Source organism: Excalfactoria chinensis, chromosome 13, assembly GCF_039878825.1.
Source record: "Excalfactoria chinensis isolate bCotChi1 chromosome 13, bCotChi1.hap2, whole genome shotgun sequence".
Classification (NCBI taxonomy): Eukaryota; Metazoa; Chordata; class Aves; order Galliformes; family Phasianidae; genus Excalfactoria; species Excalfactoria chinensis.
In genome coordinates this window covers 13,883,240-13,909,580 of record NC_092837.1, presented here as the reverse complement: position 1 = coordinate 13,909,580, position 26,341 = coordinate 13,883,240, and the positions used below count along the sequence as shown (strand labels likewise).

The 26,341-nt window shown below is 43.0% G+C and overlaps 1 protein-coding gene across 6 annotated transcripts in view; it reads right to left on the bottom strand.

The window, feature by feature from the left end:
* Positions 1-26,341, bottom strand: part of KCNIP1 (potassium voltage-gated channel interacting protein 1) — a 150,481-nt gene that overhangs the window by 34,051 nt on the left and 90,089 nt on the right. The window contains exon 1 of one of the 6 annotated variants that reach the window (XM_072347934.1): positions 11,368-11,667. The exons of the other annotated variants lie outside the window; for them this stretch is intronic. The gene's annotated coding sequence lies outside the window, so the exon portion shown is untranslated. Of the gene's footprint in view, positions 1-11,367; positions 11,668-26,341 lie in introns of those variants that run through there. 6 annotated transcript variants of the gene reach the window in all.

Below are 26,341 nucleotides of genomic sequence, written 5' to 3'. Positions count from 1 at the left end.
GAACCAACCAAGGGACCTCCAGCCACTCCTCACAGCCCTCCAGGCCCTTCACCACCTTAGCAACACTTCTTAACGGCCTTATGCTCTCTATCTGTCATGACACCCAACCTGCATGCAAGCACACACCAGGCAGAGCAGAGAGGGACAACGCCTTCCCTCACCTGGTTGGCAGTGCTGGCCCAGTGCACCCCCATGGGATGGTTGGTCCCTTCAATGGCCAGGGCACACTTTAGGTTCAGCTTACCTGCTTGATTTCACACAAGCATATAAGAAAGTTGTCACGTATTCTGCTGCATTGATCTGAACAGATCACAGAATTTTCTAGCATCTCGTGTGCTGCACACATTGCAAAGCTACCGTCTTTTGTGCTAACATGCACAGAAATAAGCCTCCCTGTGTACTTCTCCTGAATGTCAAGTAGGCAGTCTGGAGCTGTTAGGATATAAGCTCACAGACATCCAAGCACCAGCAAGCATTAATATTTAGGTTTATTCAAGCCTGGGCATAAACTGCTTTCCAGTGGGAAACATATACATCTTCCTGAACACCAGAAGAGTGCCTGGAGAGTCTGCTAAGAAAGAACAAACATCTTCCCAGTGCATTATCCCAAATCTCCATTTGGGATTAAAAATTTCACTGTTATAATTCCAGGGAAAGAACATGCAGTTAGTGTATTTATTCAACACATTCATTTCAGTTTATGCAGTAATTGTGCTGAGAGGGACATTAGGCGACGCAGACTGGGAAATGCCAAACAACAGTCTAAAACTCAGCATCAGCTGAGGACTGCAGTTGTTACTTGTTTATGGTGACGTTAACTGCACAGACGCTCAATTGGATTTAACGGCGCATCATTTTAGGCTTTGTTTTTGGTCTCTTTGCTACCATTCCAAAGCACAGACAATCAATTAAACGTGCCAGAAAACACTGGATTGACAAATCTTAAATAAGGGCTTTACTTAAAAGGAAAGCCAAGCTACATGGAGGTGAAAGATTCCAACTTGCATTGTAATGAATTGTCAGAGCTGAGTTTGAGCCTTCACAGGAGCTGTTTAATACCTCTCCTCCAGTGGGGTGCAAGGAAAGGATGCAGACACCCCCACACACAGCCCCACAGCAGAGGAGCAGGATAAACTCTTCATGCCTTGTACCAAAAGCAAACAATCATGAGAGCAGAGGCCCAATAGAGTATAGTGGGGACTGGCTGCAGGAACACCAGAACCATCAACATGACCTGGGCAAGGAAGGCACACACAGTCCTCTTTCACACCTTCATATGCTGCCTGAATACACTTACTTGTACTAATAGTCCTTTGAGAACAAAGCCATATTTCTGTCCCCTTTATTTTTTGCTTGGGTAAATGTGTCAGCACTGCTTTGTTACTGGAATGGACATTTTCTTCTTGATGTTCAAAGTCTGCCTGCCTGAAATGCTGTTATGAGAGTCTGCCCTCCTGGTACTCTTCAGTTCCTGCTGGGCCATTGCTTGTCTGTCACTCCACCCCATTAACCACTAATAGGCAGTCAGCGTCTGCTCTTGCTTGTTCCTACCAGCCAACTGTGAGTCACAAAGAGACAGAAGAGATGGATGTTAGCTGTAGATCTAGGAAGCCTTGTAGTTCAGCTGGGGAGAAGCAAAACCACATCCAGGTCACAGAAATCAGGATGCCCCAGCGTGTTTTAGGGCCCAGACAGGAGGTGTGCACTCATCCTGAGCTTCCCCTTCTGCAAGTGGGCTTACAGCACAGTGTCAGATGGCTCTTACAGAATAAGCCTAGATACTTGGGTACATAGGGTGCAACACCTTGAGGAGTCTTACAAAGCTTCTCCAGGACCCTACCTATGTTCAGCACTTATCACAGGTCAGCAGAGAGAAGGGACAGGTACAGAAGGCTTCAGGACATACCCTCGGTTGAGTATGCTCAGATCCAAGCTCTGATATTGAAGCCTGAGGTTTTCATAAAGCCTAAGGAGAGCAACAAATCACCTCTGCCTTAAAGCGACTGGTGGAGAGAACTCCCTTTCACAGCATGTGCTTTCTGAGTTATCAGCTCAAGCTCTCTGCCTCTTTTATTCCTTATGTCAAAATATGACATGCTCATTTTGATTTCATTTCTGCTTATAATCAAGCCACAAAGTCTGTCCGTACTTCTGTTGACAGAAAGCCTTCACTGGCCGTTCTGTGATCACACACAGCCATTTGGTATTCTTTCCGGATTATTTCTTGAGCAAAACTGACAAAGGTCCCCATTTCCCAGCCATAATGAAGTGGAAATAAATCCTGAGAACCTCCTCTCCACATTAAGTCTGTGGTGATATTTTCCAGTTTTAGGCTATATATTTTTTTTTTTTTTTTAGCTGCTGCATAAATGTTCTTTAAATATATATATGGTGTATAAAACTCCAGCAAATGGCAAAAGAATGAGACTGTGTCTGCAGATCCCAAGAAATCCATTAGCAGGAATTGAAGAAAAACCATCAGTAAATGCTTTAGATTGAAATTTACCTTAGCTCAACGTCAACCAGGATATAACTATCACAGCTATCATAGGCCTTTCACCTACAGTCCTATAGTTTTAGGATATTTACAAAATATATTCTGATAGAGAGACTGAGAAAGCAAGAGAACCACCCCCATAGCCCAGAGGGGAGCCAGGAGGAGCAGAGGTCACATTTCTGAGTGCAAAAGCTGTTCTGTTTGGAACACTGCCTTCCTCCCACTGTCCTACCTGAGCCCCTTAAGCAAAGCTGTTCAAGGCTCAGGTTTACCCTTGTTTACCCTTACCTGATTCTTCTCTGAATGGCCTATTCACTAAAGCCCTCCTGGCAGGGCCTTGTTTTGAGCAGTAAATTCCCCAATTCCATTTGAAATTCAGTCAAACAAAGATGATGGTTACCCAAAGCTCTCAAGCATGCATGCCAGGGCTCACCATGGCTTACAGGGCCATACAATTGTATGGAACATATATAACAACAACAACAAAAAAAGAAAAACCAAAGCATCACAGAAGCCATAAGACTGGAGAGATTGTTTGAAGGGGAATAAACACTAAAGCAGGAAGCAGCAGCATTATACATGTATCTCATGGTGGAGTGTTTCATTTGCTGAGCTAATGCAAAGCCCACAGATCCTTCTCCGAACAATAGGAGGTTTTAGCTTCATTGGGAAGTCACTTGTTCCAGTGAAATAAAGAGAATCTGAAAACCTGATTTTTTCTTCTGGAGTGAACTCTAGTATAATACATTAAAGTGGATTAACAATAGTAATTCCTTCAGCGTTAAGTACAAGCAAGCTGGTGCCAGGAACTGCACTGATGCATCACCTTGTTTTAGAGGGTAACTGGGACAACAGTCACTTCAGCAGAATAAAGGGGGATTCCTAAGGAAGAAAGTTCACTGCAAACTCTTCTAGACACATCTGCATACCTCGGTTGCTTTCTTCCCTCAGAAGCAGCAACAAGAGCTGAGAGGGGCTGGAACCAGCAGGCAGCAGTGATGTGCAGGGTGGGAATTGCCAAGGGGACAAGTTTGGACAGCACAGGGTGTGCACGTGAGCAGAAGCTTACAAGGATTCCACATTCCATTTGCAGTGGGTCGGTTTCCCAAGCATTAAGTTCCTCTTTAAGGAAGCTGTAGTTCATCCTAGCAAGGGCACTACAGCAGTTTCGCATCTGGACTTTAAGATGGCAGATTTGAACTGGAGAAAGCTTGGCAAACTGAAAACTCTCGTTATGCATTCAGTCGGTTCTTCCAAGTATTCTCATTTAATAAAAAGCAGATAGGGACAGGATGCTCACACCCAAACTTACTTAACATAACATTGCTGCAAAGATGCATTTGGGTTATATTTTTAAGGCCTAAAACCTGGTCCCTTGGTTTATATGGATGCAGAATTTCTTGCCTCCCAAACTCCCAGAACACATTGGGATGGAATCATTTTCTGCTCCTACACTGATTGCATCCATTCAGTACAGAAGTTGAGCACCACATTCAAAACTGAATAAGCTGCCTTTGGGACAGCAAAGCAATTCTGTTGCTGTCATTCCTGAACTTGCACGTACTTCTTTGGTCAGGGGAAAGCAACAGTTTAGCTAACAGAGAGCTATACAACCTGTAGCTGTAAACAGCATTCCAGCATCAGTATAAATGCACAATTAACTAATGTATATTTATTTGGAGATCAATATTTCTTCTTTTGCACAGAGCACTTTAAAGTCTGATGTAGGGGGAGAATGAAATAGCTGCAAGCTTCAAAGTCCAGCATAGGAGATTTAATAGCCTTCACTCAGATATATTAGGAAGCTATTAAACGTCTCCATACAGGTAATTATTGGAGGTTTGCCATATCTTTCAATGTCTCCAGGCCAAGACACATGGAAAAGGGAGAGGGGTGGGAAAACGAGAGGGAACTTAATAGATCCAGCCAAAGAGCATTTCTCAGTAATCACGTCTGATTGGAAAATTGTTTTCTTCAAAGAACAGAAACCTGAAGCTTTATCAGTAATGAGAGATCTCAAGTTCCTAATTAACTGAAAACAGAAGTACCACGCATTTCACATCATACGTTCTTGTCACATAAGCCCTCGTTCTCTAATTATTCCCTGAAGGACTACTTCACCCATGATGTGCTGGAGAAGGGGCTGGGGAGTCTTCAAAACAAAATTAGCCCAGGGCTTTGGGAAATACTGCATGGCCTGTGAGGAAACAAGGATGCTTACCTGTCCAGTTTACCCTAATCCTGTCCAATTTCATGTGCAGATGGATACTGCATTACATGCAACTCCATTGCAAAGCTGATATGCCTGTCCTTTCAGAGATGGTCAGCCTGCTCTGGGTTACAACATGCCTTCTGGAGAGGAGCTATAATAATTCACCTTCAAGCTAAGCAGATTGTTTTCATGCAGTCTTTTTTTTGACTCTTTAGCTCTCATCCAAGAACTGAGGGGACAATAAACTTCAGATTTAGTCCAACCTTACAATACTTAGTCCAGGCAGTAAGCTGTCATGCTGTTGAAACTGACACTGCTACGTCTTTGAAAAGAGTCTAGCGGAAATATCTAGCAAGTCTGGGCCCAGCTATTTCCATGCATAACCCCTGCTGTCATTATCAACAAGACCGTGCATTACACCCAGCTGCAGAAGCAGGAGAGAGGACTCCCCAGGCCAGCAATAACTAGAGAAAGCTTTCATTCATCCCATGCTGGAATGATCCTTAAATTATTTCAACAGAACAAGCCAGGAAAGCCTGACTTATTCCATGGCAAACATGGCATTCACTTTAAAGCCCTAAATTCTCTTCTACTAAATGCATCCCTTTGTGGTTTCCACTCCACCATCTTCTGCTGTAAAACTGATATTTGAAGGTTTTGGTTGCACAGAATCATAGTAGATGAAGCTGGAATGCACAGCTCAGAGCAGGGCTGACTACAGCAGGATGCTCAGAGCAGTTCGTTGACCCACTGGAGTCAACAACAAACCTTCTGCTGACTTCAGCTGCCAACATACCTGGCACAAACCCACTCATTATTTAGGCTCATAAATACTTTAGAATATCACGGAGGCTGTTAAGTGTTTTTTACTATACTTAAGAGAGTTTGATTCACTGGTATGGGAATAGCACATTAATCATTCAGCACAAGTTGGAGTCAACTGTATATTTATCAATTCTCCCTGTCCCATCTGAAGGCCAAAGCCAACGTAAATCTCTCATATACCCTCTCATAATTCACAATTTGTTTTCCGCTTGTACTGAATTTAGCTAAATTGGCTTTAAGACTTGGTAAATAACATCACAGATCTTAAGACCTAACTAGGTATCCCTGTAGAAGGTCACTAACTGAAGCAGGAAACAGTAGAAATGTCACACAACACAACTCTATTACAGACAATGTTTTCAGAAGATTCTAGCAGCGTTTCATTTAGCTCTTTAGAAAGCTTCTACCAGATTTTCATCATCCATAGCCAGAGACCAGAGGAGAATTTTGCATTAGGAAGGTTCCACTTCAATGGAATAACTATAGAATTTTGTAGAAAGTCTAACAAACTCAGTAATTAAGAACAAACGAATTTGGACAGAGCAACGTTTTCTTACCCATCACTCCACTTGTAGATAGTTACATCCATAAGAAGCATGAGCTTAAAAGAAAGAACTAATACTTTTGTGGCTAAACCCAAGCACTTTGGACAGGGAAAGTGAGTTGTGCTGCTTTGTGCCCTCTTGCTTCTGTGGACAGACTCAAAGCCAGAACGAACCTGCACCAACCCCATCCTGGCTAATAAGGCCGTGAACCCAAAGGAAACATTTGATGTTATTTATTACACCAACTACAGCAAGCCAGTTCCCTCCTTGTTAGGCCTGGCAAAGACAGCATTACATTAATAGGATAGCACTGCAGATGCAGCACAACAGAAAGCTTGCCTGTTTTGGCAAGGCAACCACATCCACATTTGAAGACATCTCCAGACCCATATTTCCTAACTCACTGCAGTTATAGTTCTTTGCTATTCCTATTTTATAGGTAGACTTTAGACAGAACTTCTTAGCTGTCTGTTTTGATCGCAGCAAGGTTAATAAGCCACATCACCACAAGAACTACAACATGGATACAACTTGTATGTAGGAGCAAGCTGTGGGAGGTGAAGCCATACCAACAAGATGCGACAGGCTGTTTGTACAGCACTTTTATTATTCACTTGGTGTCCTGCGAGTGCTAAATAGTGCCCAGCATTAGTTCTTTGCTCAATTACAACCCAAATTAAAGCGGTATTTACTAGAGGGCTGATGCTTTAATTAAAAAGAAAACATTTCATAGCTAAGACACAGCCATGAAATGGAACTGCACAAATATTCAGAGAAAGCTGAACACTCTGGTCAGCTCTTAGAGGACGGAGGCTCGAGCCCAGATGCCTTAAGCAACTCCTACTAGCCACTGTGTGTTTCCTTGCACAAGGAAGCCATTTTCAATATTAAGTTCATACTTGCAACCTGGATAGCCATTTTATCCTTAATATAATCACATAACCAACTACATACAACCAATACACACCATTTTTCCCCCCTATTTTTGTTATTTTTCCCTGTTGCAAGGAAACCCAAGAATTTCTCCCCACAGGTGGGTGGTAGCGTTTGGGTTCTAATGCCAACTGCCTTCAAAACTACTTTAGAAAACCTGGCTCAGTCCAGCAGTCTGAAATTCAAAATACAAGACTTGCTTTATAACAGGAATAAACAGCAGAATGTATCAGAAATGGGATTCTTGTGGGATTTTTTTGATGTACATTCTCAAACACATTTCATGGTTCGTTCCTCCTGAGAAGCACTTCTTATCTGCTGAACCACCAGACTGGCAGGCTGAACAAAACATGGTTTGCTTCAGCTCTTTCAGTACGCTGTGCAGGAGGGAAGGCAGAACACCAGGCTTACCCTTACCTCAAGGGACAGCCATGCCGCAGTGCAGCACCAGCCTCACCAGGCCCACTGTGCAGCAAAGACAACAGGGGTTTTCTTGGGACAGAAACCCAGCCCCAAAGTAGAGGTGTTAAAGCTGCTAAACACACATTAAAAGAAATCCAAGTCATCCATCCTTGCTGTTATTTTAACTTAAATTAACCAGCTTTGTTGGGTCGTCTTTCATTAAGGCTTTTCTTTCTGGAGCTGCATCTACCAGCTGTGCTGCCAATTCAGCTGGGACTGTAAGGAAGTTTAATGACTTGGTATAAGGCAGAGATCATGGTGAGGCATATTACAAGTCTGCCTGCTAGGAGATTAATGAAGATAAGGCCTGGATCTTCTGGAGAAAAGGGACAAAGCAAGATTTTACAACAGAGACAGGAACAGGGCAATGATTTGCTCTTATTCCACTTTAACTCCCCAGTTGTAGATAATACATATTTCTGAATATGTTCACCTACAGATTGGACACCACAATGCAGTTTTCTCCTGGGCACTGTGCAAGCAGCTGTAATATTCCAGGTGACCAGCTTTGTAATGAGGAGCACCAACCTGAGAACAAGGCATGTGCAGGGAAGCTTCCCATATACCAAGTACCTCAGCCTGCATCTTCTCCTTCAAGCTTATTCTTCCAAGGGTTAGGCAGTATGAGGATTAAACTTGTTTGCACTAAGCTGGATATAGCAAAAAAAAAAAACACCTATGTGGTGGTTGGCCACCAATCAGATTTTGAACATTTTAAGGAAATAAACATTTTGCTCTGCACCTTTGCAGCTTTTCTGAGCAAATAGTTTACTTCTGCAATAGATGACTGTGCCACTAAGTTTAAAACTTATATTGCTTTGCTGCCTTCACTTTTACATCCCTATTATATCCCTTGTGAACAGGATAAACAAACAGACCATCAATATTGTTGCTCAGCAGTTTGCTGATTTATAGAGAGACTTCTGCAGCAGCGTTACTTACGCCTGCTAGAATTAAGCTTTTTCCCAAGGCTCCTGCATTAAGGAGAATTAAGAAATCGTTGATTTCCTTCTGAGCGAAATCATGCAGTCAGATTCAATTTGCATCTACTAAACATAATTTAGTACAAACAGCTCAGAGGAGAAATCCAATTTCTTTCAGGCAATGATTTCCTCTCAGGATGATGTGCCCACAGCATTCCCCAGGGCATCCCCACCTGAGCAGCCCTTGGGGCACTGCCCAGCACAGGCTTCATCCACACCCAGCACAAACAGACAGCCTGTGGGCAGCACCAAGGTGGGGGACATGGGACCACACTGTTGTGCTTCAGAGCAAGGTCTCCCCAGGTTCAGCCAAGACAACAGTCATCTCTGCAGCTCGAGTTATAAGCTCTCAGCTCCATAGGTAACACTTTTCTTTACCCCACTGAAGTCCTCCACAAAAGCAAATGGACATTTCATCTTATGTCCTGGGACAGCAGCAAACCTGCAGACTCTCCTGCATGCAACAGTGCACAGATCTGCACCACATTTCACCTTCCTCAAATGTTACTTGATGGAGTTAGAACGGGACAGGGAGGTTTCCAGCACAGCACGCATTTCTCTGCAGACAGCTGCTGCCTCCTGCCACTGCATATCACCATGCCTGCCATCTCCCACATGCTATCCCACAAACAGTGGTAAAGAGCACTCCACAACCTAACACAGAAAAGAAGAACAGCTGTACCATCCTACCTGAAAATGAGAGCAGTGACAACGCTTATGCCTTCCCGAGAATGCAGATGTCACCCATTGCCAGCTTATGTGATCTGACCAAATATTACCTGCTCCCAGAATATCACAAAGAACATCCTGTAGCTGTTTTTAGGAGATGAAAGTTTGGCCTCAGGGCATCTTGATGCAGCCTGCTCTTGGCTAAGCTATCGCTTCCCTGACAGCAATTAACTAAGGTCAGCAATATAATTTACCCATTCTTAAATTACAGTGCAGAACTGTTGCACAAAGAACCACAAAATGTGCGAGATTCAGCAGTGACCTGGGAGCTCAATTATTAAACACACAGGGGAGCATATTATCTGAGTGCATTTCACATTCATGCTAATAGCACGCTGAAAAGAAAACACACTCCGTAAGCTTTCATTGCTCACTTTCTCCCTTGCCCCTTGACAAATGAGTCGCTGATGCAGACTCAGAGGTAGGCAATACATCCACTTCTCACTGTGGCAGCGCTTGAGAAAACCAAACAGCCTTTTTCTTTCAAGTGCAGTCACTGCTCCATCTCACACTGTGTTTTTTTATAACGTCCTGCTTTCAAAAAGTTCAGCTGATATTTGATGACAGACTCATACACACTGACAGAAAGGACAGCCCTCCTTCTTCCATTGCCCCTCACTGTCCCCAGCTTTTCACCAGCAGAGGTGTTTGTTTGATGCTATGGAGAGCCAACTCACTCCTCCTGAGCAGAAAAAAATAACAGAAGGAAAGCCAGGTATTCCTAAACTGCTTCTCACTCTGAAAGGGATGGATTCTTTCCTACAGCCAGTTGGAATCCCGGTGGCATTCCAAGCATGTAATTGGATTCTGGCCATTTGCATCCCCAGAACACCTCTCTAAGACACAGTAGTTTTGTTCTCTGTTCTCAACCAACTGCAGCAGAGGTGTGAGGTATCACTTCACCAGTGGTCAAGTGCTGCTGATAAACAAAACAACTCTGAGCACAAAAAAATATCACTAAAGAAAGAAAAAGGAAGGTCACAAGTGTTGTAGTGAGTGGTTTGGGTATCACACAGCTCACACAAAGGGCAGAGCAAGTCCCTTGTGCCTGTCCAACAGGACTGCTCCTTGGGAAGCTTCCACACCTCCATGAAAAGCAAAGAAAAGCAAAATTAACTTATGGGACACAAGTCACCAAACTGCCTCTGTTGGCTGGAGAAAAAGGGGAAATATTTGGCAAATTACTTGTGGGGGATGGGCAGAGGTGGGTTGCCTTCTACCAGAGCTTGGCACTAAAGTTACCAACCACAGCCTGGAACCAGCAGGATGCTGAGCAGTGACCCAGGCCATGCAGCACCCACCTGCCTCTGTGCCATTCAGGGGTAGCAGCAGGTAGAGGCACTGGATCAGCTCCTTGGCATTCCTGCCAGCTCTGCTTCTCCCCACCCCATATCTGTTCTTGGCCTTAGCCTCATTTTCTTTTATTTTTTCTCCTTGGCTGCCAACAAGGTTGCTTTGGAGAAAGATGTAGGAAGAACACATCTGGACCAAATGACCATCTGCATTTGCTTCAGGGAGCTGTTTGTGCTTGCAAGGCTGTAAACAAAAGCCTTATTTCTTTAGCTGCCAGGTTGTGCAGAGCAGGAAGAGGAGGATGTTTTCTAGAACAGTTACTGGATGTAAAACACTGCATAAACAAACACAAGTACACTTAAGTTAGAATCAGCAAAAAGCCAATCCTGAATGCATCTTACTAATGCTGCCCTGTGGTCCAGCATTTCCAGCACCATGAACTACCTCTAATCTCACCTGAGCCACACCAGTTCCCATTTACTAAACACAGTAATAACATTAACAAAATTCAGCTTCACCTGACAAGCAATGAGAAGACCCAAATCAGATCTGTCTCCTCAAATCTGATAACCCTCTTTCTATCTGGATTAACACATACTGGAAAAAGCCAAACACTTCAAGACAAAAAATACAGCAGGAGATCTTACCTCACCCCAGAACCTGTACCATCCAAAACCTCTGCAGGCTCCCTGTGTAACCAGACCATTCTCTGCTGCCTGGAATGGAACCCCCCTGGCCTACACTCAGGTCCTTTACAAACGCACCTGTCTCCACTAAAGTGAAGGAAACAACTTTTTTGAGCCTCACATACAAAATGCTCAAAGATATTTGGTCTTTACATGCAAAAATAATGATAGAATGATAACATATGCAAAAAGACAAACATACCTGAAATTGCCTGACTGTATGCTGGTATTCTCCTAGGCCATGGAAAAGCAGCACAGAAGATGGATGTTACATGAACATTACACACAAGGGGTTTGAGCTTTTTCTGCTCAGTATCCAGCTTCTCTCACAGCAGCTCAGGAAGTCACTTAGCAGCAAGAGCTGCCCTGAACACAAAGCCACGTTTGGTGCAAATAAATTTCTTCATGTAGAGTTGTATAACAAATAAATCTCAATAACAAGGGCAATCTTGAGGTATATACAAGAGCAATAACCATAACGTTCAACAAGAGAAAACACACACCACCAGGACAGACCCACACTAAGGTGTCCCAGCAGCTCTTAACCTGGACTACATATTGCAGGCTTAATGGAAACAGCTGCAAATAAACTGTGAACAGGTGGGCTGAGTTACGAGGAGGTTTGCTTCATGGCAAACAAGCCTTTGCCCTGATGAAGCTTTGCTCACTGCAGCTGAGCACAGCCTGGGGGTGCAGAGCTGGGGCAGGCTGTGAGCAAGCACCTGTCACCTAAATGGCCCCTTTCTTTACCCAGGTACTGTCCTTGCAAGAATGGAATGACTTTACTGACTGCATTCGGCTCCCACACTGGAGGGAGACTGCATGAAGCTGATATATAAGAAAGAGAGAGAGAGAAAAGGTGTACTTGCAAGCAGGTGGTGCCCACTGCTTCAGTTCCCCATCAGAGGGAGACCCACCTCCCTATGCCGGTACCTGATTGACTAGGAAGCTGTTCTGTGCTTCACTCAGCAAACAGTGCCCCACACCAGACTCCTGCTACAGCACACTTGTGTTTCAGCAGTCCTAATGTATCAAAGGGCATATCTGGTGTTGAAGGTTGTTGTTTTCTTGTTTGTTTGTTTGTTTTCCTCTAAGCAGCACAGTCAAGCTTGTTGCTTTGACCAAATTAACTTGACTTGAAAGGCGAGTGAAACCGATAAGATCTCTGAGGGGTTCAGGACTTGAGAAAACCAGGCTGTTCCTTTTAAGTTGTAGCTATTAACATGGATCACTTTTTAATAAAATCTCGTTTAAGTTTGTTTAGCAGCTGATTTAAGGAGATATTTCATAGTCTATCCTGGCACTTGATCAATTCAAATCAATGTTAAACCTATCACTTTGCCAAAAGTACATTCGCTCCAAATTGGAAAGTGAGCGTCTGATTTATTCAATGTTCTGACTTGTGATACAGCACGTGTGCTAGAAATTAACTGGGAACTACTTTTAAATATTCAGTATTCTGTGTGATAGTATCAGAGATCAAAGGACGCAGAGAAATTCTACTTATTAATTAATAGGCCAGGCTTTAAACCACAGATAAGGAGCAAGCAGAAATAGGAAGCTGTCATTCATGAAACGGTAAGTCACCATTTTCTATTTCTTTTCCCACCTAAGCAATCACAAACAGCAATGAACCGTGGCCAAAAATACTTAACGACTTCTTGTGGGAAATCAATGCCAAAATGGCCTATTTAGCCAAGGGATAGTAGCAGCATCAAGAACATTACATAAACTCCAGGTTTCTGACTAATTAGGGTAATGTGGAAGGTATGAGACTGGGAATGCAGTGGGAGTGGATTCATGATAGATACTTCTTACAGCAAAACCTGCAAGGAAAACTGAAAACCCTATTCTTACTTACATTGATGTTGATAGTCACAGCAGTTTCTGCAAGCTGTGTGGATTTTTAGCACAGATCACTCATATATCAATACTTACTTTCTCACTGGATGCTTTTCCTCAACTGAATGTTAAGATGTGTACTGAAGCAGAAGGTCATAAGCTAATTGCTATTGTAGTTTCTACTCAGTTACTGCCTACACTGAAGCTGGCATGCAGCAGAAGCAATAGAGAGCGCAACTCCACTGCTAAAGGTGGATTTCCTGGCTTTTATTGCTGTGTCAAAACTTTATCATTCTGTAATCACCACCTTTCATGCAAAATAGCTCAAATGGCAGCAAAACCCCGATGTAAAGTATTTTTAAATATCAGCTTAGTGACCACAATGACTGAGCACTTAAGAACTGCTTAAGATTCCAGCCAGCAGGTGTAGCCAGGAGCTTCCAAGCTACGGATGGGCTGAGCTCCCCTTGCCCAAGGCAAGAAGCTTCTCTGAGGCTTTCAGGAGGCTGTGCTCCATGCAGGCAGCAGTGCTGAGAGAGGCAAAGAGGAGGCCTGATCCTGTGCTGCAGGGAACTGAGCACTTCTCAGCAATGGGCTTTCACTGCCACCTAGCATTCCTGGCATTCCATTTCAGAGTTTGGGGACCAGCAATCATTGCCTGACTGTATTGCAATCATGGTGCTCATCAAGAATACGCAAATTCCTCCAGGTTTGTACACCCAGGGTGTCCTTGGAGCACTCCTGGCATCAAACACTGGGTTGTTCCTTAGCTCTTTGAGCATTAAAACTATCTCCGCTGCATGACAAACCCCAGCTAGGGAGGCTAGGAGACACCTGGACTAGAACAACCCCTTAGGGTGAGATGTTTGTAGTCCTGGGAAGGAAGAACACGTGCACTCCAATCTCAGTTCATGAAAAAACTTCACCTTTAAGCCAGATCAGTGCTCCAGTCTCCCACAAAATGAGTTTCCTCCTCAGACTCCACCAGTTTACCTTGTGCTTTCCTTACAGCAGCCTAGATTCAGCTCTTACTATTTTGTGAGCTACCTAATACACGCTCAAATGAAAGGTATTGTGTACAATTAACTTTATGCCCCCCCCCCCACTGCTGTGCAGCCCTGAAAGAGAATAATCTGAGATGCACAGAGTGTGACGGAGAAGAAAACGCAGTGCTGATGGGTCATGGCAGCAGATGACTTCTCATCAATGAATGCTGACGTTAGTTGGTCCATACCTACCAAAGTTACAGTTATTAAGCAGCAGCCCAATCTACCCATCCAACTGCGCATGGATCGCAGTTTCAAATACAGACATTTTTTGTATTGCACTTGCAAATCCCACAGATGGAAATTCAGGATAGGATTTATTTCTTTTAATCACATCAGGCAAGTACACTCACAGTGTTTAACCCTCCACGCAGAGGGCTCTCTCCTGTCTGCAGACGCTGGCATGACTCCCTTAAATCTCCTTCCTGCAGAAACCACCACTGCTCACAGCAGAATTTGTGAGACAGGCCCTCTTCTAAGAAGCAGCATTTATTATAGATGTAATTCTGTGTCTCAGCTGCTCTTTCCCCTCAGGTAGCTCAGACACGATCCTTTCCCTGGAAACGAAGCATGAAAGTGCAGAGAAATATTCACAGCTTGACAACTGCAAATCCTTGAGAGTGCGAGCCAAATAACCAGGAGTGCTGTGAACACACAGAAACCTCATCTACAAATCAGCCTGTTGTACAACTTAGAACCAAAGCATCTTTTATGCATTTTATATACATCTGTATACATTTATACACACATATATATATTCTATACATTTTAAATCCCTGTTCTGCCTGAAATGACTTGTTCTTCTGAGTACTGGGCAATATTAATTAGCAGTAATGTTTTCTTAGGTACTTCCATCTAACAAAGCAGCACAGCCATTTACAGATAACTTTTTCTTCTGCTTCTGAAATGTCCAGGGAACATTACTGTGTCAAACCATGAAACCGTCACCAGATTCCTGGGTAAGGAAGCCAGAGCAGGAAGGGAGAGCACACAGTAGTGTGCAATTGCTGGAGAACACCCAATACTTCACTTTTCAGGATAAGCCTCTCCATGCCCAACTTGCACTCAGATAGCAGAGGCATCTAATTGTTACACACAGCCTGCCAAGGGCTGGGAGTTGATTACTAACTCATCAAAATACATGGAGTTCACATGGGTGAACTTCCTTGTCTGCTTGCAAAAATCCCAACTTTCACATCTCTGCTACAAAACTACTCTGCATATGGCTCAAGAAACATCCAGGGAGCCAAGTTGTTAAGCATGTTTTTCTTCACTTGGGATCAGGTTTTGTCACCAGCACAATGTTTATGGCGGATGGCAGGAGGAATAGCTGGAATCAGTTTCATTCTAAGGCCCACTGCTGTGTTTGAATTAATTCTCAGATTAACGAGTAATTCATTTAGAAGGGATGACAGGCAACAGAAGTTTCAGGAGAGAGTCATAATTATAGACAACATGTTTTATTCACGCTGCTGAAGAAGATTTAAGCCTACTGTGTCTGGGTGGAAACCTGATGAAGGCTTTCACTGAGAAAGCAGCAGAAAATAGGTCAAACTGAGATAGTCCCTTGGATTTACAGGTCCATGCTGTGACTCCATCTAGCCCCAAATTGGGACTAATCTTCAGAGGTGAAGCACAACTGAGTGTAGAAGAGCACGTCTTTTCATTTAAAACTTGGTAATGGCAGACAGTCAAATGGCAATGCTGGGCCCCACTGCAGCCCTGTGTCACTGTGGGTGAGCAGCCTTATATTCTGAAGGAAACACAGTCATAGAATGGTTTGGGTTGGAAGGGACAGTAGAAAACATAACTAGAATTTTCAGAAGCGACAAACATTTAATTACCCCACAAACAAAGTGCTAATCAGATGGAAAGAGCATTCAGTAAAACATTATCCTCAGGAGGGCCCCCAGAAGGTCTAAGAATCAGAGCATCACAGAATCATTAAGGGTGGAAAAGTCCACTTGGATCATTGAGTCCAACCAGCAGCTCATCCTCATCAAGACCTATAAAGAGAAAACTGAAAGCACCAGTAAAAATTAAAGGCTCTTGTCCAACCTGGTTTTGTACCACATGTTAAATCTTGGGAACTAACAAGAGTTGACTGTCCACTTCACAGCACCTTAAGATCAGCTTAAAACTCAGCTGTATCTCATCTGTCTGTCTAAAATGCTTATAATACATTAGAGCTTACAACTGAACCTACACTGGCCTAATGTACATTAGATGAGTCACTGCAGATATGTGAGCTCAAAAGTCATGCACAATTCTCAGTAGTAATTTGTTCAAAACGGCATTTAAAGAAAAAAATCCAAGACTTCTGTGGAACCAATTAAGTTTTGCACAGCCTTTTCCTTAAGACACAAAATTCACTAATTGATTTTCATGTTTGCAGGCAACTTACATGTGAGGGAACCTTTTAATGTAATTAAGTTCTTCATCACTGAAAGGTATTAGCGCAGCGTTCATGCTTTGGCAGTGAGATGTTCAGCTGCAGGACTGTAGTTCTTTCACTCTGATGATCAACAGTATTTCAGAAGAAGGCTATCTTACATATTTGTGCCCTCCTTCCTTCCATTTACCTGACGACCTCACTTATCAAACTGCTTTAGATTGCTTGTAGCCAACAAACAAATGTATTGAGATGCCTTAAAGAGAAACTGAAAAAAAAAAAAAAAACAACCAACCAAAATCAAGTCATAAGAAGCTGCTATGCTTTTGGTCAGTTCTCCCCACTCCCAGCCCTGCACTTAAACATTTTGCAGCTAAAGCCAGAAGTTTTGCCAGCAGTCCAATCTGGCTGCTGTCAACATGGTGCTGAGCCCAGGATAGCAGGAGCGAAGTCTACTGAGTCACATGTAGAGCTGTGCCACCCAAACAGCTGTTCTCCAAACTGCAGGAGCCAAACCCCATCGCAGCCAAAAGACTTAATTCCAGCTTCCACAACAAGAAGTGTCTTGGGGTGCCCTCTGTGCATCTGAAAATCAGCTCTGATGCACCTCAGCATCAGAAACCACAGAACTAACCCACATTCAATGATGATGCCTTCGTTTGAAAACACAGCCCTTTGCTTCTTAGAGGTATACATGCCATAAGGTTTTTCAAACCGGGTTTGCTACCTCACTTCATTTCTAGGATACTAACCCAAAGGAAATCAATTCTCAGCAAGAAAAATAACTGACAGCTTACAAAGAATTTCAGTTCTGAAGCACTGTACAGTCTCATGGTTCAAATAAGCTATTACACTTGATATAGTTGGGAGAATAAATAATCCCAAAGTGGAAAGCACACTTTCACTTAGCAATGTAAACAAACAACCAAGAAAAACCATGTAAAAACTATGTGATAACATACAGATCTAAATGATAGATGCTGCTTCTGTGTAATTTCTCTGCGTTGCTTAATAGGAAAAATTCAAAGTGAGGAAGTGTCAGAAACTTTCACCGAATCTGCACCTCGTCCACTCACAGGTTAGCAGAAAGTAACACATGCCCTTTACTATTTTCCACTTCTGATGAGCAAATTTGCTCTGCAAACACTGCAACCTGATGCCCACAGAGAAGAGGTTAAGTAGAGAGGTTGGTACTTCTTTGCTGTGAACTTCTCTATTTAGAAAGGTTTTCCTCCCAGCAGCAATTTGTCATCACAGCACTAATTCCAGCCAGTGTCCCAGAACACCCAGTCTGCAGCTGACACATCACAGTTGTACTTTAGAATTAACCTTCTCAAATTAACTCAAGGGCACTTTATTTTCTCCTTCAGCTCAAGCTTTCCTTCACAACTGCAGGGCTACCCTTGGAACAGGGATATCCTTGGAACACCTGAGATCTGGTCCCATCAGTTCTGCCTGTTTGCCTTGCTCCCCTGACAAGCTCCAGAGCTGATAAAGGTACCAGAGACCCAATCTCACCCACTCTGCAGCTACAGGCCCAAAATGAAGGAAATAAACCCAACAACTGCTGTTGTTGTTGCATAGTCTTTTTTTCCCTACCATTTTTCTGCAGTAAAGATCTAACTTCTGCTTCAAGTTTACCTGTGACAGTCAAGGAAGGCCTGCTTCCAACAGAAAGTTTTGCCATTAGCATCTTTCTGGGTATTAACTTCTTACCTTTTCTGATATGGGATGGGAGGTCAGATAGATAAAAACAAACTGAACAGTAGCTAAGTGGTATCTCAAAGTAAGGGATAAATTTGCTGAAGATATTCAAAAAGCAATTTTGGATTCATTTGTTTTATTCCACTCAAAATAAAAGCATGCTGTTATAGTAACTTGACAGAGAGTTCACAGCAAATGTCAGCAAATCCTATAATGAAATCTTACAGTGCAATTAATACTGCATATGGTAGCATTCAGCTTGTTAGTTCTTTAAACAGTGTTCAGCAATCTGCACCTTAGGAAGTAACACACCGTGCCAAGCTTTTAAAGTGCTTTACAAACATATTTCATTAATATTGAGCAACTTAGTGTAAGGATGATAATGTGCACTTCTACATCAGTGGAGGAAACATTGCACTGAGAATTAACATGCAATTATTTAAAGGCATTTAATGCTTCACCTTCAGGAAAGCTCAAAAACATGGCTGTATCATCAAGGTCCCTGGTCTAAATATATGCAATAGTAACAACTAAGGCATAGGAAGATTTCTGCATGAGAAGAGATCAGATGGACTGGAGCTAGTTAAAAGAGAATGAACATATGGGCAAGAAGACATAAGCAACGAGGGTACAACTTGCAAGTTGCTCTTTCTTCTTCATCATGGCTTAACAGAAAACTGCAAGTGGAGATGTGCTGAAATACAAAGGCACTGAAATTCAAAGTTAAGGAAATAATACTGCATGCAGCTCACACATCCTTATGATCATAAGGCCTCTGTGGGGCAAGAAATGGCTTCAATCACACCTGTGCTCCAAATAAATGCACACCCCCTTCTCCTCCATCACCCTGAATAAGCATACCAACAAAGAGGTCATAGAATCACAGCATTGTTTGAGTTGCAAAGACCTTTACAGATCACCTTGTCCAACTCCCAGCAATGAAAAGGGATACCTACAGCTCCATAGCTCTTTTGTGGCCCCTCTCTGGGTGTGCTCCAAGAGGTCCACATCTTTCCTGTGCTGAGTACTCCCTATCTGGACAGAGTACTTCAGGTGAGGTCTCACTAGGAGATAGACCATAATATGCTTGCTGAAATACATAGCTGGAATCAAACCTGCTTTAGGTTATTCATTAGCAATAAGTTGTTCAGGGATTTGAAGAGCACATCCCAGATAGCTAACTCACAACTGCTGGGGAGGGGCTCTATACTTTTCTTCTTGACCCCACCACTTCTATTCCACCAAGGTTTCCTGCTCGTGCCTTTGTAGCAGTCAGTGTAAAAGTCATTAGGGTCACCAAGGAGAAAAGCATGAGATGAGCTGACTGCTGCTGTGCCTTTCACATGAATTGCAGGAACAGAGCAGGCTTGCAGCCAGGGCTGAGCAGCATGCTGTGTACAGGCAACATTTTTGTAGAGTACTTTGAAGGTACCCAGGCCTGCTGTCATTTGAGTTGTAAGGAAAGGAATGTCTCGGTTGCCAGAAGTATCCCGTTTCTGAAATAAACAGGAGTCCTCTCTGAAAGATGCACACCTGAAATCCATGCTGGGTGAGAAAGTGTTAACTGAGAAAAAAAGAATCCAGAGCTCCTTCCTTGGGTCAAAAGTCTACTAATCCAAACTGCCAAACCAGTAATATTCAGGGAATTGGGTTTTTTTTGTTCTGTAAATAACTGGAAAAGTGATCTTGAACAGCAAGGACAGCTGGCTGTCAGAAATGGGAATTGAAATCAAGCCGATATTCTCTATTTGGAATGGAAAATTCACCTGGAAGGGTATCTTTCCTCCATCCCTCTGGAGCCCTTCAGCAACTTAATACCTTGCACATTCATGGCACCCCAAGCACTACAGCTATAGATGCACCTTTAAGTATTGAGAGGGGTAGGGAACTGGGATAGATCAACTTGCCAGCGAGAACATGTAAGGTCACACAGAAAAGCAGTTAAGAGCAGACAGCAGTTTCCTCTTGCTCTAACACCCTTGCTGTTGCCAGTTGCTCATTCACCCCCCAACTATCTTAATACAAATGTACAACATGCATTAACCTTTCTCACCAGACCAGAAAGCTAAATTCCAAGTCCACTTGACTGAGCTGCCTAGAAAGCTATTGGTATCTTATTCCCATACATAAATTTACATTCAATTTCATTTCCCAGACAGTAAACCACTGATCATCAGAGTCCAGGCAATAAATCCAGACGTTACAGCTCCAGAGCAGCAATTTGCCACCCCTGGGTGCAGACCATGCGCTCCTCTGCTCTTCATCCCCCCTCCCCTTTTCCATTTGTATCTCCTGTGTCCTGGTTTGTGCTGGAGGGTGGCTGTCACATTCCTTCACTTTACTGAGAGATTTCTTTATAATTTGCATGGGTGTGTATTTGCGTAATGGCATGCTGGGGAGTTCAAAGCTGTTTTCTCACTTTCAAAGTAGTCTTTGCGTGTAAGCTGTCCCAAGTCTGATGTGCACCAGGCTTGTATTTTTGTCCTTGATTGAGCACTGCTGCACTATATTCCTTTTAAAACTCCAGCTATTCTGGGAGATGTGTATAATTTAATATGTTCAATAGATTTCTTGTCAAGCATTCATGTACAACTTCCTTCATCTCACGCTCAGATGTTTCATTTTCCACAGTAATTGGTTTTGCCACATTTGCGTCTACTTTTATGACCTATAGTAAATAGTGCTTCGTTAGCCATGGGCTGTTAAAGCTTTTGCCAGACCACACAGTAGCCTACCATGTAGGTTTATCAGGCATTTCCAAGTCCCTGGGTGTTAATGGGTCTTAATCTACACTTATGTAGCCTGAATGCTACATTAAACGGAAGCTCTTGTTTATAAGAGCAGCTCTGGGTATGCAGTGCAACATGATTAACCTATTGATTAGATGCACAGCTGTTTAACATTCTTACAATGGGTCAGCCCCCATGTATCCAAGAGTCCAAGAAGGGCAAGTTTGCTCACAGGAGCTGCTCTGATGCCCCTTCACAGGCAGAACTGGCCTCCCCATTGAAAGCAATAAGAGAAATCTGAAGATAGAGTGCAGAGACCATCAAAAACTTCTGCAGGGGCAGAGCCAACATCCCAGGGAACTTAAGAGCTGTGAAGCTGGCCCAGGATTGCAGAAAACAAAAGCAGAAATAGACCAGCACTTGGTGCTGCTAGGAAATAATTTTAGGTCAACAGGAAGCAAGTGATGTTAATGTTCTTCAGAAAGAAAAACGGCCAAAGCAATTAGTGGAGCTATTCTTATTTGAAAAGGGGAAAAACCATCAGACTATATGGTAAAGCAAGCAGGTGAATGATCATATTGGCAACTCCCAAGTTCCTGTATATGCAGTGATTTGCTTTTTACCACCCCAGTAAGACTTGAAGCTATATTAGATGGGCTGAGCAGTTTGTTTGCTGTTCCAGACCATCGTTGAAAGATATCTCTGATTCTCATACAGCATCCAACACTGTGGCAATCTGATAGAACTGCAGTGTATCACCCTCAGGTGAAAGAAAATGACTTCCCTACATTTTCCAGGAAACACATTAATTGGATGCATATTATCCAAAGCTCTTCAAATCAGTGGCTACAGCGCAAGCTCAAAGCACTGAAAAACATAATATACAAAGCACAACCTTTTGAAGGACATAAAAATGAAAACTAAGATGGATCACAGTTTTATGGACCTCTTCTTTTTCCCCTGCTGAAATATGCATACCGTACAGCAAAATTGTCACAAGGAGGAAATGAGGGGGGGAAAAGAAAAGCCCACAACTTTCTGAAGATGTCAGAATTAGGTCATCTCAACACTGTTGGGATGTTTATTGAATTCATATTTTTCCACCTCATCAAACGACACAATAGAAGATATTCTTTAAGAATAGTAACAATTCAGAGGTCAGGACAGAAGGCAAAAAAAGGGGAGAATTTTGACAACTGGTAAAATCTTTTGAATCCAGGAGAACTGAGCAATGAAGCAATTTTAAGCACAGAAGCATCCAGTTAGGACAGAAGTGGGTCAGGTGTTTAATGGAAAAGCACAGACTAAAGCAAAACGTTTTTTTCCACTTCACAGCACAGCAAACTTGCATTAAATAGCAAGCCCAAAGCTAGAGGGTTTTTTGAGATATAGAAATAAAATTGACATTCTGTCAATATGAGCTGAGCATTAGGCATTATGCAGAGCCCTACAAGTGCCCCACACTGATTATGTCCATCATGGTGGACTCTACAGGAACTCTGGGGCCACAGACACTCCCCACATCCTTTAGAAACGTCTGCACTGAGAAAAACAAGCTTATGTATTGACTCCTAACTTGCATCCAGTTTCCACCTGCCTTGTCCTATAGCGTGACTATTGCTACTGTATCACCAGCCAGTGACACTCAGCACTCATCCCTTCTCCTGCTGATACAACCTCCCCTTGGGATACACGTATCCCAGCAGTTTCTACCTGGAAAAAAAAGAACTGTCCATCTATTATTATTATCATCATTAATTTTACCTCCTCTGTTTGGTACTGAGACAAAGAAGCTGCTTGGTATGCACAGTCACAAGGCACGAGTGTTGTAGCCACAGAGCATAACAACAAGTTGCACGAGCCTTAGCTTCTCATACACAGGAAGGCGGCGCTTCAATGTGGCTGAATCTTTTAGCTATTATCTGTCAGGTAGAAACATGTCATCTTTTTCACTCCGTGTGATTGCACAAGCACATCCAAACCCTTCAGACAGGGCATTTCCCTGGCCTAGAGCAGTACGACTTGCCAGCCCACCAAGTGACAAAGCTCCAAGCACAGAAGGCCTTCAACTTTTAAAACAAGACCAAACAATGAAACACATCAAGACAAAACATAGGTTTGAGTGGGTATCACAGCTATGTGCACACAAATGTCACTACAGCCCACCTGCAACTAAACCCACTTCAAGCTAAATAAAAATAATTATACAAACTGCTTTATTATCTCATTAAATGAAATAAAGAGCGATTCAATAAGAGCTGTAATAAGTGTAACTTTCAATGGCTTTAGAAACCCAGTAGATGATTAAGGAGCCAGTAAGTTATTTTTACATGGCCCAGAAGCTTTATCTGCCATTGAGAAAATGCCTATGGGTAAAAAACCCAACTGAACAGAACTTTATGGGCAGCCTCTTTCTATTTGTACTACAACATTTTATTGACAGAAGGCAGAGAAGCCCAAGTCAGAGTGAAGAAAAAGCTGTGAGCACAGTCTGGAAGCTGTGCAGATATGCTCACAGCAGCTGCAGTGTAATACAGCATTCCCAGCCTAAGGGAAAAAAAACATTTGAAGAACAGTGTGAGAACTGCATCATTCTTACAATATTTGTGTATGGATGCTTTTTTTTTGTCCCTACTTTTGCACAGTATCGCAGATATGATATCCCCTGCCCTGCCTTCTCTAAGGGAGAAGATGAAACATCATCTGTGTTGCTCACAGCACTGTCAGCATATGGGCTGCTCTGTACCTCCCCACTGGACTGAAGCCCTCAGGCGTGAAAAACAAAAGACAGGTGCTCAGTTTTAAAGTGATCCCAGATGAATGGAAACAAAGACCCACTAGGCAGAGAGTCTGATGCTGCTCGGGCTAAGGTGACCTACCAGGCTAAGGAAGAAGAGTGAGGATGCTTATCAAAAGGCAGACATAACCCACGTCCTTCACCAGCCTGAGTCCCAAACTGACACATTCCATAGGCAGACATTTCATTTCCCTTTGGTGGTAGAGATTCTTTCAAGGAACTAAATAAAAGCCTTCCAACTAAAGGAGACAAAGGAAGAAACAAGGGGCTGATACATGGTGCTCTCAGACCTGCCCCACATGCCTCAATCACTCTCTCTGTGCCTGCTCAGGGTCTCAGTTGCGCTGCTGTTTTTGTTGACAATACAAGACTCTGCGGCACAAGCGGATTACCAAGAAAAAGTGCGGTGTTTCTAGTGCTGCTTTTTGGGAGGAGAGAAGGAAAGAATGCTTAGTACTGGTTAACATTTTCTTCTCGTTGTTTACACTACCAAGATCTATCTGGCCTTTGGTGTCCTTTGATACCCAAGAAGTTCAGCCCCACACAGCTTTTCTCTCCCTCCACGCTCTGAGCTGTCTGATGAGAAGGCTTCAGGTACATTAGACAACGTACTGACCTTACCTCTTCCAAAAGTCTATTCCACTCCTATCAGAATTATCAGATCCTCTGACCCTCCTTGCCAATGTCCTTTATGTAGGATGTCTGGTAAATTGAAACAGCAACTAATTCTAGCACAGACTGCCTGCCAGAATGAAAATCACCTTTTTGCTGGATAGAGAAGAACAGGATTGACAGCATCGTGGCAATGAGGGAAATCAGTTCCACTCCATCACTGTGATAAAAGACAACAGTGAAAAATGCATTTAGAAGTCAAAATATCTGTAATGTTTTTAGAACTTAGGTGGTAGCAGGTGTCGGAGGAAGCCTTGCCCATTCTGCTTCTCCATACCTAAGAGAAGAGGTACAATCTTCTGCCCAACCTGTACTGTCACCTTTTTTATCTTGACAGCTTATTAGCAACCATACACTAAGCCAGCATCTTCTTTTGTTACTTTCTGCATCTGAAGGAAGCGTGTATGCCTGAGGAATACACTGAACATGAGAAAGGTGCAGCTGTATATTTATCTGGAAAACATCATTACTTTCAGCAGAAAAATTTTGCCATTGCAGGTAATGAACAGAGATGTAAAATATCCCGCTGACATTACAAACCAGGAGTGATGTGAGATTAGTGGGACAAAGTTAGGATCCTAATTCTGCATTATACCCATCAAGTCTCCTGTGACGATCTCTCACCCAACTTCTAAAGAGCAAATTAGACGATCACTACGAGGAGTCTGTCAGTAGTGGCAGAACGAAGAGAGGTTTATTATGTGCACAGCAGTACATAACAGAACACTGTTACCAGAATCCTAGGGTTTGATCTCTACTGATTTGGTACCTTTCCATTTAAAAGTTCCAGGTATTTTAGGGCCAAGGTATCTTCAGCAGTTGGACTTGATCCTTGTCTGTCCCTTCCAACTCTGATATCCTATGACTCCATGATTCACTTTAACTCTGTTTTACATATGGAAAAAAGACAAGTATGCACAGGAAAAGCCATTTAGTCTGTCCCAGCATCATGTTGGAGAAGTGAGGAAAAAAACCTGACGCTCCTGTCATGGTTAGGCTGTCCAAAACCACAGCATAGATGGCAGCAAACAGGCTTCTTTTCCATGGCACACTCATTGTCCCTCACTTTTTGAGCTCACAAACACAGGCACAGTCCTGTTAGCTCACCTAGGTGTGCACAAGTGATTTATAAGCCAGACCTCCTCCCTCTGTGAGTATAAACACTTTCATCAGCTGGTCAGGGAGCCAAAAGAGGCAATAGGTAAAAAAACAAACAAACTCAAAGCTGGGACAGAGAACCAAATACTTGCTGCAAACAGCTTATACTGAGTCCACAACTCAAGTGCTCAAGTCATTAATGCAGCGCTTAATGACAACAAGTAACACCACTCCAACTGCCCACTTCTAGATGGTTTACAATGACCAAGAGCTGGATGTGGCAAGCTGAGGGCAAAGCAGTCATTGATCACCAAGCACCAACCAAGACAGGATAACAGAGCAAACAACTGTGCTGTAACTGCTGGGGCTACAGCAGGAAAACATTTCAGCTCTGATAAGGGTTTTCTTTCTGTCACTGAGTGTACAACAGCTGTCTGGCTGTTGCATTTTGCCATTACAACGTGCATCTCAGCATTCACAAAGGCAAATACACAAACAGAGTTGTTTTGTTTGCTATTCTGGAATGTGCTGGTTTGGTTCAGCCAGCCCTGTGCCACCGCAAACACAGCCCGCTGTGTTCATTTAGCAACACTGCCATGATGAACTCTTATTTTCCCCCATGCTGTCTTTCTTTCCTTTCTTGAAATTAAAGAATTATTATGGATAATTGCTGTGGTTTTGGTGGGGCTGACACGGCATGCTAGAAGTGCAAGGCACAAGACAAATTCCAGGCAAATACTGGCTGATAGTTCTGACCTATCAGATCCTGCATTGCGCAGATTGCTCACGTTTGGTCCAGACTGGCCCACAATGAGCTTCTTTTGTCTTTAACAAAAATAGCTTACTAGCATAGGTAGTATCTGGCAGATAATATTAATCATATTATCCTATTCAGT